The following is a 16,103-nucleotide window of genomic DNA, read 5'->3' as shown; positions in this document are numbered from 1 at the left end:
AACAGGAGCGGTAACCATGATTGCATGGTATTCAAAGAATGAGTTATTGCTTGGAGGAGAAAGTTAGTGAATTTCCAATCTTTGGAAATGAGGGCACCCGTGCCACCTCCACGCCCAACGGAACGAGGTGTGTGGGAGAAAGTAGAGTCAGCTGAAAGCGCAGCTGGTGTGGCTGTGTTTTCTGGACAGATCCAGGTTTCGGTCAGGGCTAGTACCTGAATGTCAGATAGGTTTGCAAGTGCTTGGATAAATTCTGTTTTATGTACAGCAGACTGACAATTCCATAAGCCAAAGGAAAAAGCGGAGGAAGTAGCTGAGGCTTTTCTGAGAGAGTAGAGGTTCTCAGGATTGCGCTATCTTTTATGACTGATGCGTTTTTTTCGGTTGCCCTGGATGACAGGGATATAATGGTAGCACATGGTGAGTGAGAAGGCAGGGCAAGAGAGTAAATAAGAGTAGCTTATCTGTGTCCTTGCTCAGTGGACTCGCACACACTCATTTCTCAAATCAGCACATAGGGAGATAGGTTCCTCCCCTCAGATATGCAGATACGGAGTGAAGTGGCACGCTGAAGCACTCTTCCCATCATCTTAACTTTTCGGCATTTAGCGGACCAGTGCATGGTGACGTTCAGTAAGTCCTAACAGTGGGAGAAGTCAGAGGGTGCAGAGGGCGATCCTGGCTGCGCTGGCCGGAGCGGGCTGTAAATTCCTGCTGGGCCGCAGCCTCTTTTGTGGGTCAAAATTCATACTCATTCTGATTTCTGCCTCACAAATCTGTAGTGTGTTTGTGTGTGGGTGGATGAGTGTGTGGGTGTGGGTGATATTTTTGTTGTGTGTATGCCTGTGTGCCTGTGTGCCTGTGCCTGTGTAAGGGTTCCAAACCATTGCAACCATTTTGGCAACGAAAACAACCGCTGAATCAGGAATTACCAGAACATCACACCACATAATACAACAGAAATAAATGAATTTAGGCTTGAGGTTTGGTCACGCCTTTACCAGCCCTGTTTTATGGTTTGGACTTGTTGTCATGACAGTTTCACATGTCTGCAAGGGGCAATTTAGCAAAGCGGTGACTGAGGATGGCATACCTCGTGTTAGGATGAGAACTGCGTCCACCATATTGACTAATATAATTTAGGGGAAAAATGAGTAAGCATGACTTCACCTGCCCATGGTCCACGTTGTTAAATGTGAACAAATCAGCCACCGTGTATGCAGGTGGGGATGGGGTGTGTGTGTATGTGTGTGTGTGTGTGTGTGTGTGTGTGTAAGAGGGGGTGGGTGGGGTTCGGGGTTGCACTTAATCAAACTGTTGTTGATGCAATTTAAATTGTAAAGAAACATTGTATCTTTTCACTCTTTATCAGAGCTGTGACCAAGTCAACTTCGCTCGAGTCCCAAGTCAGTCTCAAGTCTTGAGGCACAAGTGTCAAGTCAAGTCTCAAGTCTAAATGTAGAACAGCAAGTCAGAAAAAATCAAGAGTCCAGTATCAATTTAATAGCTTAAGGAAAACTAAATATCTAGGACTTTTCAATGCAATATGGTTTTAATAGGATAAGAACTTGGTAAGAGCATCATGAGTTTGATTTCTATAATCAGTTTCAACTTCAATAAATTCAATCATTCCATACAAATTCAGAAAACAGAAATCTCAGTCGTCTGCTGGAACAAATCTCATCACTTTAAAGTTATGAGTAAGTAATTTACACATACACAAGATCTTTTCAAGTCTGACTTCATGCATCAAGTCAGGTCTCAAGCAATTAAAACTGCGAATTGGGTCTGACTAGGTCTGAGTCCCCACCTCTGCTCTTTACGTTTACAGCTTTATTACTCAGAAAAAGAAAATACAGGTTCGATTCCCATTCCCACCCATCATCATCATCTATCTACTAATTTGAGGAATCTCTGTCTGTGAGTGAGTGTGTGTGTGTGTGTGTATCCTTTGCATATCTCGAGAACCGTTCATCCGATCGACTTCACACTTGGCGAGTGTATTGCTGGGGACCCAAGGACGTGCAGTGTCGAATTTGGTGCAATTTGGACACGCGACACGTTCAATATTAATAAACTTTGACTAAACAAGCGAACAGCGAGCCGCTCAGCTCTGTGTCTGAGTGCAGCGGGGCGGGGCTTCAGGGCTCTGACTGGCTGAGAGGGACAAAGGCACGCGCCCCGCTCAGTTAAACTGCCTGAGAGAGAAGAACGAGCACACACAGAAGAAAAAAACAGAGGCGAAGGCAGTAAAACTAGCCAATAGGAGCGCAGACACGTTTGATTGGCAGCAGAATCAACCAATGGAAGGCCGTAAACTGCTTCTACGGTTCAAGCACAGTTTAGTCTCACTGGTGGAGTCTGGGCCTCTGGACCCAAGGATGTGCAGTGTTGGATTTGGTGCAATTTGGGCACGCGACACGTTCAATATTACTAAACTTTGAATAAACAAGCGGACAGCGCTCTGTGCAGCAGCGGGGCTCAAGCGGTACGGGCACGCGCGGTTCTCGAGAAAGCTGCAAGCAGCAATCGGCCCGTTCCAGACAGGCACGTTTTGAACGGGCACTGCACTAGTTCTATAAAGCAGGGAATCTCTGTCTGTCTGTGTGTCCGTCGCATATCTCGAGAACCGTTTGTCCGATTTACTTCACACTTGGCGGGTGTATTGCTGGGGACCCAAGGAAGTGCAGTGTCGGATTTGGTGCAGTTTGGACACGCGACACGTTCAATATTAATAAACTTTGAATAAACAAGTGAACAGCGCTCTGTGCAGCAGTGGGGCGAACGGGCACTGCACTAGTTTAGTTAAAGCCATTCTCCAAATGGCTTGGATTACATTACATGACTTTGTCTCTGTCGCTGCCAGACTTATGAGTGATGGACACAGTGACGCTAACTACCAGCATGGGGTTTATATTGACTCTGCTTTTTAATGTTGAGTAGTCTCGCATGTATCTGATCAATCAACGGTAACAAAAGGCCTGTGTGATGCAGAATGTCTGATGAGGTGAAATCAACATAATGTGTGTTTAGTTGATGTCTCCATGCCAGTCACATAGGAAGAATGCTTTGTTTATGTTGCATGGTGGCACTCTGATGTGAGTGACGCGATGTGTGTGTGTGATGCAACTGCTGTACAATGCCTGCTCTTTGCCTTTGTGTTCTGTGTGTGTGTGTGTGTGTGTGTACGTGTGTGTGTGTGATTATGCCTTGAGGCCACACAGTGTGAGACTCCTGTTGTTCTCCTGATCCAGACACATACAAACACACACACACACACACACACAGCCTGAGACTGATGACCTTTTGCACTGCAGACTCCTATGGTGTGTTCCCATCCTTAAGCTTAACCCAGTCTGAAGTGTCTCAGGCAGTATGAAAAATGGAGGAGACCCTGTGCTCTCCATGTTGCGGGTTTGAATTGAAGTCGTTGCCTTTGTTGCATGTCACCCCCCCCCCCCCCCCCCCCCCCATTTAATTTGTCAATCTCCACTGTGCACTGAAAATAATCAGAAGAATGAACAGGGCCTTGTTTCTCAAAAGCATCTTATTACGACTTTGTTCCATTGTCAGCGGGATCAGACATTTCACTCCCTATGGCTACTCATTTTTAGCCATAATTAGTTTTAGGGTTGATACAGATGGTAGAGAGTTGGCATACAGCTCCCTTAAATTCTATCTGCAATTGTCTTTGAATGTTGTGGGATATTTGGTGTTAAGATGTTTTTTTGCTTTTGGAAAGCCCATTATATTATTATTTCTGTCCCAATAAGAGAAGTCAGTAACAGACAGGATAACCATAATATTACAATTTCATATACAAATGCAGTGGTTCTAAGCAGTGCACAAATTGGAATAAAATAGGTGCCCAGCTACATGAGCAATGTGCAACTGGAGAGGTAACTCTGGGACATTGAGATTTGACCCTGCAGTTGTGTAATAAACGTAACTCAGATACTATCAGTGCTTTTTATTTCTGAGTGTGTTTATGAGTCCAGGGCTTTTAAACTGGGACCAAAATTAGAAGTGGAGTCTCCAGAACTTTAGGCTCATGATGGATCATTTTGGTATTCTTGCCATGTGGGGAGGATGAACTCAGTATTTACCATGAGCAGCGATTGCCACCATGGCTGAACAGAGAAAGAAAAGAGCGCCACCTACAGAAACTCATCAACAGAAAATCCGAGGAAAAAAAACATCACAGTACTTGGACATTGTTTGATTGACAGGTGATCTCTGGGAAGTGCAAAAATTGCCAAAATTAATAAGGGAACTTGAGGATTACCTGGTTGTTTGTCAATGTGTACAATCCTTACAAGAAAGGCCTTCATTTACCTTTCTGATTTATTGTATTTCTCAGTGTATTTCTGAGTTTCCAACAAACCCAGACTCTATTCCAGCAGTGATTTAAAGTGATTTAAAGATATAGATAATAAAGGGGGACATCAGATAATAAAGGGGGCTATCAATTTCAACCAGGTGGTAATGTAACATTCCTTAACGAGTGTCTGATTACTATCTTCGAGAAAACAGTTTCAATTTCAGAGGGAAAATATGAGGAGACTGCGTAGGTGCACCAGACTTGATTTTTTTTTTTTTTTCTGGTAGAAACGGAGTAGAGTTCCAACCCGGAAATGAAGGGAAGAAAAAAAGGTTCTCACCGTTGCCGGTAATGTTGAGAGGCCAACTTTCCACCACCTGTGACTCAGTCTGTCATCACTTATTTGGAGTTCCTTGAAGCATATTAATACAAATGTTGCCACTGACATGTCTTTCTATTTTTGTTGTCAGCACAACCATAAAAAAGTGACTTGACTTGTTTCAGGGTCACACAGTGCTAACAGGCCAGGATTTGATGTCAACAAGATAAAATGATAGCTAACAAGCTGATTAACTAGCTTATGACTAGCTAACAAGCTAATGTTAGCATCGAGTCCAGTTTCTTAAAAGCCAGAGTAATTTTGTTCTGCACTACAAATACACAGAAAGAATTAAATATACATGGAATAAAATGTATGCTTATGTTACACATGGCTTTCATTAGCCATTGCTAGCCAGTTAGCAGTTAAGTGGTAATAAGCTAATTAGTTTCTCAAAAAGACAACACAATATTTGACAGTATAGCAAACAAAAATGTTGTGACAGCTTCAGTAGGAAGAGACTTTTTTAACAGTTTAACAATAGTGCTAATGAGGAGTCTCCTTCCCCTTCTCTTTTCTCTCTTTTCTGTGGGGGGGGGGGGGGGGAAGCATCACCATGCTTGAATAGATTTAATAGGACGTACATGCTTACTTTTTTTTATTTTATGTTTGGGACAGCACGGCACTGTCCCTATTAAGTAACTAAGTTGTTTCATTACACTTTTTCACTTTTTCTTATTCCAAAATCTTGGGTTTAACTCCCTCTTTTAATCTGCTGTCTTCTCCTTTTCCTTACCAGGTACAGATTTTATGGCTAGTCTAATTCATAATCTCTCCTCCACATGTCAATCAACAAAATGCGGGTGAGGCAGCGCTGTTCTCCCCACAAAAAAAAGCAGAATAGCATGAACACGCCCTTATTCCCATAAGACGTGAACGCCGCATTAATCACCCCTCATGTATGGGCGTGGTTTAGTCGGGAGGGGGGAGGAGTTGTTTGCTGCGTGCGTGTGTGTGCGCGTGTGAATGTGTGTGTGTGTATGTGTGTGTGTGTGTGTGTGTGTGTCCTCTCCGGGCGCATGAGATGAGCTGCCCCGCAGTCTTTGCAGCCACTGTTTCGCCTCCTCCTCTTGCCTCTCTATCTTTCTATCTATCCAGTCCGGGAATGTTGACCACCGTGGCCTGATCCAGAGGAGCCGAGGCAACGCTGTCGAGCGTCTCTCCATTTCAACACTGCCACTGATCCTTTTTGTTCCATATCTACCAGAGAACTGGCTCTAAGGTGAGTGCATGTGAAGGAGATTTCTATGTGGTTTTTTTTTTCTAAGTCTGTGCGGGCAATAAAACAACAAGTCCGCGCGGATCCCTCGCCGAGCGCGTGTGATAAAAGTTGAATGTGCTGTTGTGATGACACGCACTGTTTTGCGGGTCGTAACACATGTGCGCACTGCGCGTAACCACCGCGCCTAGCGGGACCCGGGTCCATGCCTTCCTCTCTGTCAGCACGGGGGGATTTATTGAACTTCCAAAACAAGCTGATCGCGTTATGTGTCGGATCGTAGTGGTTTGACTCTACTGTAGTCCCACTAGTGTAAGCTTCCGCCGTGCACTCAGCCTGTCTGTCCCGGGGCTACACTGCGCCTGCCGATAAGCTGCTGGGGACGCTTTTCCCCAACAAACAGCTTTGTTTTTTATTATGATTCGTCTCCTTCAAGGGGGAAACAGACAGTATTTTGATCCCGACAGCCTTCTGCCCGCAATGTGGCGACTTGTTTACAATTGCGTAACTGCAGTCTCACAGTGGCCCCTAGCCTACTTTCTGTCCAGTGAGGACTCGCGGAGCCCCCGTGTTGCTTTGCCTTGCCTCGCCCCCCGCCGCCCCCCCCCGCTTCCCACTCCCTCCCTCCCTCCCTCCCTCCCTCCTATTCTGTGAGAGTTTCACCGGTCTCGCCTTATCCTTTTGGCAGCATTTGCTTTGGGGGTGGGGAGAGAGAAAGAGGCGTTTTCCCAGGGATACTCATGTAGCCTGCTGCAGTGGTTCCCAAACTGGGCTCCGGGGGACCTCCGGGGGTCCTTGCGTGGGTTCCAGGGGGTCCCCAGTGAAGTGAATGCATGTAACAGCAAAAACCGTCTCAGCTGGGGTTTATTGGGATGAAGTCTTATCAAATGTTGTCTAACATTCATCTATTTAGGGTTTCCTTGATGTGAAATATGTTAGGAAACCTCATTCAAGCCTCCAACTGCACAGATACTGTAATTGCAGGTGTACCACTACTCTCATAATCATTGTGACATTTGTATGCTAAAAAATAAGTATTTGTTTTGAACAGCCTGCTGCCAAAGACACTCAAAAATTACCCAAGTCATGTCAATAATACACTACTTTGAGAAACCATGTTGCTTTATGATGTTATCAGCAATAACCAGAGAAAGAGAGAGAGTCTGATCATTATCTAATCTAACTTTATGCGCAAATGACCTGACATTGCAATTCTTCATAGATAGCCTAATCTGCCCTGTCATTTGGGCACTTCTCCAAATCAATTTCTTTATTGGCTGCATTGTGTGGGTTCTGCAGAAAGTTGCATAACCGTCCAAAATTATGATTCTGGGAACTATTGATGTGGAGCTGTGTGTTTTGAATGCAGATCAGGGCTTTCACTGGAAATATAGTGTTAGGCTGAAAGTAGATGCTTAGGATTGATGTACACTGCAAGATTGTGGAGCTAATTAATCCCAAAACTGCTCTTTCAGGCCACATTTTCAAGATTGCAAGCCCCCAGAGAAAACCTTTTAGAAACTTTGAGATATAGCATTCTCTCCTGAGTCTTCAAAAATATAGTAGGACGCTCTTATTGGTGCCAATTTTGGATTTGTCCACTAGACAGGCAGAGCTATTTGTCTGTCATCTCTGTGGTCAGGGGATGATGCTTTGAGTATAGATTAATGTTTTGTGTGGTAGTTCAGAGTGCATGTTTACTGCATAGCATTGTGACTTTGTCACTCAACCCTTATTAGATTAATTAATATTGGATTAATTAACAGATCCCATTTACTTTGATTTATTAGTATGCCTTAAATTTAACCCAAGTGAACCAGCATACCTCTTAGAATTAAGGCAAGCAAAGCACAGTCAGCAGCCTTTCTAGAATCATTAAAGCGAAACACACAATCTGGCAAACCACTGACTTTCCACGCAACTTGGCAACCTACTTCATTGGAGCACTTACACACTGCACACACGCGTGATCTTCTGCATGTTAACCTCTAAGTGTGGTTCAATATAAAGTGGCTGATGATTCTAGTCTGTGAAATGATGCAGACAGTTTTGTCTTTCAAGCATGTGATTTCTGTATTCCTGGCTCCTGGCCATTATTTCTTTTTATTTTATTATTTTGTGGTCACATCTCTGTGCACATGGCAACCTCACACCATTCTAGCTGTGGTTTCTTTCACCCTCAGCACCGGTCTTGCTGTTTCAAGTCCATGCTCAGTAAGCACAGGCATGATGGGGCATGAACTGTGCAAGACTACAGGCTGCCAAAAAGCTGCTGACTGCACATATTGCATATAACTATACTTACGATAAGCTATACTCAACTCATTCCAGGCTACAGACCTGTGTGCTTTGTCTGTCGAGAAACACTTGAGAATCTGAGATGTATCTGGTTGCATCTCATCAAGATGTTATCTGCTCATACTCCATCGGTTGTTATTGATTGGTTGAACTATGCGCTTGGTAGTATTCATTCCAGATAGGTTGTTGCACAGTCAAAACTTGAGCCGCATTTTACACCCCAGTGCCTTACTTGCCTTTCATAGGTCTTTGAGAAAATAGAAATATCCCCTTTCTTTTCGCTCATGTGTGTATAGTTTCAGCTCCTATACCCAAGGGTAAATGTGGCAGAGTTATCTTAGTAGCTGGTAGTGGTGCTATAAGAGCTTGTGGTCCTGCCCCAGGCAGCATTCCATTGGGCCTTGCGTCAGCCAGCAGTCATTCAGCACTGGTTAGCCTAGGCCTATACACTGTTAATACCCCCTCCCTGATGTCATGACACCATTAACCCAAGCCTGCTGGGGGACCACAGCACAGTTCATGTCACTCGGCTGACTGCCTGGCTCTAAAAGCAGAGCGAGTTCCCTCCATGCCCATCTGCTCAGCCCAGCTATCAATGGTTGAATATAATCCAATAATGTTAGGGATTGATATTCCACGTTTGGCTAAAGGTTCATTTTGGACAATGTAATGGACTCATATTATAAGTATATGTCATGTTATAAGTTCAGTCACATTATGACTACCTCTTTTCTCTCTTTTGTCAAAATGTTCTTCATTGGGTTCAGTTTTCACATAGTTGGCGCAAAAAGTATGTTCGCAACATGCTACAAACTGCAGGGTTTGGATTGGCACTTCACCGCAAGTTACAATTCTAGAGACTAATTTGACCATTTATTGGTGACATTACAGCCCAATTAATGTTTTATGTAGTTAGTATCTCAACCATAACCGCTGAGTAATCACATTCTGCTTTGTGAGAAGTCGTTTCGAAGAAGTTACATGCTTGCCAGAGGAAAAACTTTGCGGTATTATTCTTCCCCCTCCTTCTCCATACTGTAAATACGGACCTGTACAAACCCGATTCTCACCGCCTTCCACTTGTGACCTAAGGTGATGCAATGCTTGCTTGTCTAACCACCACAGTGTACAGTGGATTGAGTTTCTCAATGCCTGGTGTTGGTCCAAATGTGGCTGAAACCCAAGGCTGTGTGCGAGGCAAGAATGTTGCCTTTATCCTGCAGGTAACTGAACACCTTAGGGAGCCTGGAACTCGGGCGGGCGCAGGGAATGCGGTGTGGATGCATGGTGACGAGCCAGAAGAAACGATCTCTCTAATGCATATATGCACCGTTCTTTCTGGTTATCTCTTTTTCTCTTTTTTTTCTATGTTCTCTTGCTGTTTTATCTCTGTCTTTCCATATCTGTCTCTCAGTTCATGTCTCTCTTTCCATCTGCCTGTCCCCCTCCCTCTCTTTTTCTCTCTCTCTCTCTCTGGCTTTACCTCTCTCCTAGTTTCACTGTCTCTATCTCTGTCGGCCTCTCTCCTTTGATCTGCGCTTCACTGTACCAGCTGGAATCTGTGATGGAAAATCAAAACAAACCATGGTTAGTTGGTTTTGGTAGATGTACCGTACCAATGAAAACAACATATTTCCCGGTGAGAAACTATGGAACAATACAGGCCTTTTTCTGCTTTTGCATTTCAGCACTGTCCTAAACCTCCTTCTGATTCTCTCTCACGCTCTGAAAACGCCACTTTTGGCCTTGTATGCATGTATTTTGTTGTACATAATTACATTTTCTACCCTCAGGTTTTTTAATATTATGCCCAGACTTAGAAGCGATTAGGGCTTTGGAGTAGTGTACTTTGGTGCTTAGGAATAGGGAGTTACGCTAAGTCCTTGTTAATATGATTTTTTTTTTCAGATACGCAAGTTTGTTAACATTCCTAAGAGTAAGAGAGTAAAAAAAACCTTGTTCCTTTCTCCCGTCAAGTTGCCACATCGAATTCCAGCTTTCTATTGATACAGGCTAAATGTTTTCAACTTACCAGGTCAATTTTATTTGGGTCTGATGTTTCCTGCTGTTGTGGATGGTGATACTACTATAAAATGTAGCACAAACCACATTAAACATTTTAAATTCATGGCTACCATTTAAGAAAAAAATAATAATAATAAAAAAAAGTGCACCAACTGGTTTCGTATTGACTGCAAAGGGATCTATAATGACTACATGATCTTCATATCACACTCATGACTGTGACAGCATCCCACCCCTTTGCCACTTCCATCACTTGAAGAAGCACTATGCTACAAACAGGTTTAGGAAAGAGGGTGTCATAAGAAGGGGAATACATCTAAAATAGCCATTCAGGGCCACCATGGCAGCCAACTTGTGCGCAGGCACCACGGCTCCCAAGCCCCATCCATTCATCTCGCCCATTGCATAAGACCGGTTCTCTCAAGCAGCCCAATGAAATCCTCATCCAATTAGGCACTGTCCACGTTTCCAAAAGGCCTTTCTCTCAGAGACTGGTGCTATTCAGCCTCCCCCGGCATGACATCAGGCCCTCTCTTATAGCCCCACTTTACGCTGCTGCTCCCAAATAATGAAAGCTGCCAATTAATGAATAATCAACATGTGCAACAAGCACATCCAGTGAGGAGTGACTACCATCTAATCTGCTGATTAAAACAGAGGAGGACAGAGATGCTCTGTTCAGCTCGCTCTCTCCCTCTCTCTCTTGCAGTGCTCTAGAAACAACAGCCGTATACACACTCACACACATACACACACTGACTCAGACAACCTCATTTGAGACGCTTTAAAGTTGATGATTTGCACTTTTGGTTTCAGAGTTGGTTGCAACACCAAAAGTTTTGATCAGTAACATTATCAGTGCTATTATAGTTCCATGCACTGTAAGCGTTTTGGCACTCCCTTTATTCAGTGACCTACAGTTGTTTGAAGAACGAATTCTTCACTAATTCTGCTCTGGGTCCGTTTTGTTTGGCTTATCTGATGACGAGGCTACACTATTTCCAAGTTCAAGGTCAAGTTGACTTGCCAGTTGCACGTGTAAAAATAGATACAGTGGAATAGGTTGCATACAGGGGCGGTAAAGGGGGCGGTGGGAAGCGGAGGGGGGACGTCTCCAGACCGCAGCAACACAATACAAAGCAGCAGCCGCCTTAGCTCTCCTCCCTCACCCCTCCCCGTCTCACATAAACATTTCCATAGGTCACCTCGCTATAGGAAGTTTTGATAACTCTCAGTGTCGGGGCTAAATGCTCTCACTTAAGGCGTCCGGCTAGTTCAAACATGTACAGTACAATAATTGACCTCCCCTCTCGAAGGGGTTGCGCCACGGTCAACACATTCACTTCAATGGGTTCTCGACAGGTCCCCAGACACCGAGTTGGATCCGTGCCATCCCTTGAATTAAGATGCTGTTTATGTTCCGGACTGGAGCGCTGCGGGGCGGAGGGGAGGGGAGGGGGGTCGGAGAGAGGCGGTGTGTGGGGTGGGGGCGCTAGGGCAGGGCGAGGCTTTGGAGGAGAGGGAGGTAGCTGGTGGTGCGGTAGGGATGTCAGGGACCTGAGGCGTTGTTTTCCCTCGATTTTTCCTTTTTGACATTCATATGGATGGATTATGTATTCTGTGTCAGCAAGGGAGACATAATACGCCATCCCCCTCTCATCAAACATTACGTTTCCCTTGTGAGTCCGATGCTGCCTGTGGGCAACTGCACAGAGAGGAGGAAGGGGGTCAAGGGGAAAGGGTAGAATTGGTGGCTGTTGGAAAAAAACCCACTTTATTTATGGATGGTTTGCTTAGCATGGATTCTGTAATTCAACAACACCCTGCTTCATGCACACACATTCAGGACAATTACAGTTTTCTATTGTTGACCACTGAGCAGTTCCACGACTCTGGCTATGGGTGTGTGACTAAAAAATCATAGAAGATGTAGAAGTATACTTTTTACATAGTTGCTGCACTGCTGTTGTTTTGGAAATCATGCAGTACTAATTTAAGATAGTTGGCAGGGTGAGGAGACACCTACAGCGGATATCACTGCATGTGGAACCTCCTGTTGCTGCAGTGTTCCTATGGTGGCAATCTGAAGCTCTGTATACATAGATTTACCTCAAGAAAAGTGGGATTTATTGAGTTTCTCAGTGTCTCGAATGCCTTTTTCACTGCCACCGTGTAAGCCTTTTAAACTTTGCCTTCTCACAGCCCACTGAGAGGGCGAGTTTAGACATATTGTAGATGATAGATGTAGATCACCCGCTTGCTGAGGCACACACACACACACACACACACACACACAGACACACTGCTCCCCCTGGGTACAGCAGCAGCTTTACCCCGAGGCCTTCCTCACTTCCATTTGAAGATAAGTGGTGTCAAGCTAGTTCCAGCTCTAGTTAGCAGATAAAACACTGGGCTCCCCGGCTCTATCTGACCCCTGGAGGAGCAAAAAAAAAAGGCTCCTTTTGACCTTCTGATACATAAGGAGGAAGCTTGCAACTCACACACACACACACTCACACATTCTACCAGTTCTTCACTTTCTCTCATCACCGTCCACTCTTTCCCTGGCCGGCCTACAAATCAATGCATGCCATTTCAAGGGGGGGTTGGGGGTTTGCTATATTGCACACGTTTTTTTTTCACCCAATACCCTATGTGGAAAGAATGTGCTCTCTGCATTCCACAGAGGACCGAGCAGAGCTGAACAACTCTGCGTTACGCGGTGTCCAGTCCGATCAGCTGAAGTGTACAGTGTCACATTTTTTAATTATATACAGCCAAGGGGAGTAGTTGACGTATAGGGATCTGGGAGCTGTATAGAATAACAGTCGTCTTCTGTTTGCTACTGAGCAGCTCAATTTTTTTCTCTATCTGAGTAAAAAGACAATGATGACACTTAATCTTTAGTGTTCAGTTGGACAATCTGAGTCAGCGCTTGGGGTAAAGTCATTTTTTATCCAGTCAGTTCGAAATGTAACCAGAAACTGCATTTGCTCAATTATTTCCTTATAGGTTGGACAAGACAGTCTTTTCATGCCAAAACATGCAGCGATATTTGAATGCTGGAGAAAATACTTCTTGAGTTGTCTGATTCGAAAATGAATTGACCCAGCCACACTCTGACTTGTGCTATTTTTGCCGGAAGGCCCAGACTGAGAGAGACCTGACACCAGGCTATCAGTAACTCCCAGTAACTCCAGCTAGGATCACATTAGTGCCTGGCCCACATTTCTCCCAAGCTGACCTTGTATGCACTGGATACAGTATCTCATACTGTCTGAGAGGCCTGTTCAATGGGATTTAATTGGTGAATACAGGTCCTATAATGCACCTTTTGTATTATTCTAAAGACATAAGTTCTGTAGTGGCTTTGGCAGCAGAGTGGTTTTCATTAACTTACACATAATCCTTCAAGGCATAAGCCACATGCCATGCTATTTGTTTCCATTCAGTAACATTCAGTGTTGCATGTCAAAACAATTTCAAATGAATGTACTTTTGTCCAGTGGAGTGTTACTGCACAGTTCTCCCAGCGTTTGCATCTGACTAGACTGTGTTGTCTTCCGGTATGCTGCACACATTTCTGTTATGTGTCTGGATACCCCACTATAAATAACACCCACTATTTAGAATGTTTTCCCAATTAGGAGAGGATGGGGAATTTATAGACCAGCGAACGCTGCACAGAGCCAAACAGAGACTGGTAGGCAGGTAGACAGACCAGACAAATAGCTACACAGACAGTAAACAGGTAGACAGACAGGTAGAGAGAGAGATGGGCAGACTGGGCCAAGTGGGACGGCAGACAGACAGGCAGGTATACACACCAGACAGACAGACAGCTTTAAAAGAATTAAACTGACTCCTTAGTAAACAGAGCATGTTTGGCAGTGCAGCTCACTAGACATTCATTTATTTCAGAGTTGGCCTACATACAGTATGTGAGGTTAAACGTTTAATATTTCCATTTCCTAGTCAAGGTGTTTTATTTTGGACGCTTTTGAAATGCTTTAGCAAAGGAAATACTTTATGACCTTTATTTAATATGTGATAAAATCCTGGTAATTTGTAGCCAAAATGACCAAAAATCTGAGTATTCAAGCCAAAGAACTTGAATGGGTAGAACAGTCTTTCCACGGTTTGCTATGGTAATTTGGCTAGTACAGCATAAAATGCCAATTATGGAATTTTAAGGGTTAATTGCTATGGTGACAACCCAAGTCTGGGCATTAAGGCGGTAAAGTGTGTCAGATGCAGATGTGTCTGTTGTACGAGCGCTTAGCAAACTGTCAAAACTCAGCTGAAAGCTAACGTTCGTGACGAGGTTAACATAGCATTATCAAAGATTGTACTTCTCTCGCTAGCCCTTCTTGTCAACATTAGCATATTAGCAAACCATGGCAGCAAGGAGACAGAGAAGCTGCTTTGGTTCTTGCTGCACAACTTCTCACCTCAGCGACTTGCTGTATGTCGGTTTATACAGAAGCTAGCCCAGCGGTACACATAAAAATGGCCGCCGCTCCGACTATCCAGTAACGTTGATTTGAATGGGAATGACTGTTCTATCCATTCAAGTTCTGTGATTCAAACCATTCATAAATAAAGTTAAATGTACATAATTCTACATGTATATTTCACAATAGGGAAAAAACATTCTCTTCTGCTTCTGCTCGATAACCCATTATTCCTTTTTGAATCAGTGCATTTACAGTGTATGAGGTATTTGCCCTGGTGGCATCAGTCACAAACAGACAGTCCTGCGCAGTCCTGCAGCCTCTAAAGTCTTCTTAACATCCATCTTTGGTCCGCTGAGCTGAGCTGCCCAGCCCCGGCCGCTGACCCACCACCATGCAAAAGAGGAGATCTTTTCGGGGAAATGTCGCTACAGTTTCAATTAGGCTTTACTTTAAATAGCCCGGGTTGCTGGTGATCCCAGGCCTGGCCTTTGGCTTCCCTGCGGGGCTTATCACCCGGGGATGTTAAAGCTGGACCTTTGCGATGTAAGCACATATCACCCGGTTAACCCCCCGACTGACCGAGCACGCTGGCCCGCCGCTATTTATTCGACTACAGCTACAGTCTGCAGCTTAATACAGCATGTGTTTATGGGAGTTGCAGAGCTTCACTTGCCCATCGCAGCATTATATTTACGAGTACATGAAAGCCCTAACTGTCTTAGTCTTTATGGCTTATTGGCTCCAGTGTAATGTAGGGTAACATCAGTGAGAACAATCTGTACACCATACCTTACCCTAACAGTGAGAAATACATAGAAAACCTTGGCTGTATTAACACACACTAAAACCCCTCCCAAATTGTCAGGAAGATCTGTCCTCAGTAAAATATATCGTCCCATCCCCAGTAGACTGCTGTGTTGTTGCTGCATGTTCTCAGCCGGGACGGTGGTGGTGAGGATCTGTGATTGGAGATAGCCATTGTTAAGGCCCCCTTGTGTTTGAAGTCCACTCGCTAACATTCTCCTTCATGCAGGCTTGAGCAAAAATCACTTTAATTAATCCAGATGCAGCCACCTCACCGCTGGGTACAGCCGCCGCGCCCCAAAGTTCCCCCTTTCTAGTGCGTCGACGCCGTCCGGATAATTGCACTGTTCAGAGACGGTTAGGTTTCAGTACACTGTTCAAGTGGAAGGAATCAAATCAAAGGGCTCTGGGAGGGTCTAATCCCCGGGCTGGAATGACTTTGATTATGTCAGGGAGCAATTAAGCATAGGTGCGTGTGTGTTCGGTCAATATGTCAGTCAGGCCGAGTCGCCGCGGCACATGTAAGCGCTAAGAGACTGGGATTTGGAGGTATTTTAATGCTACGTGGAACGCCTGAGCTTTTTCCCATGTTTTATCACA

The 16,103-nt window shown here is 44.5% G+C and overlaps 1 protein-coding gene across 1 annotated transcript in view; it reads left to right on the top strand.

Annotated features, from left to right (window-relative positions):
- The first annotated feature begins 5,727 nt into the window (after positions 1–5,727).
- Positions 5,728–16,103, top strand: part of grb10b (growth factor receptor-bound protein 10b) — a 73,586-nt gene continuing 63,210 nt past the window's right edge. The window contains exon 1 of the mRNA XM_078287019.1: positions 5,728–5,922. The gene's annotated coding sequence lies outside the window, so the exon portion shown is untranslated. The remainder of the gene's footprint in view (positions 5,923–16,103) is intronic.

The sequence above is a fragment of the Centroberyx gerrardi genome, chromosome 12, assembly GCF_048128805.1.
Source record: "Centroberyx gerrardi isolate f3 chromosome 12, fCenGer3.hap1.cur.20231027, whole genome shotgun sequence".
NCBI lineage: Eukaryota > Metazoa > Chordata > Actinopteri > Beryciformes > Berycidae > Centroberyx > Centroberyx gerrardi.
The sequence above is the reverse complement of the archived record's forward strand: the minus strand, read 5'-3'. Positions and strand labels throughout refer to the sequence as shown.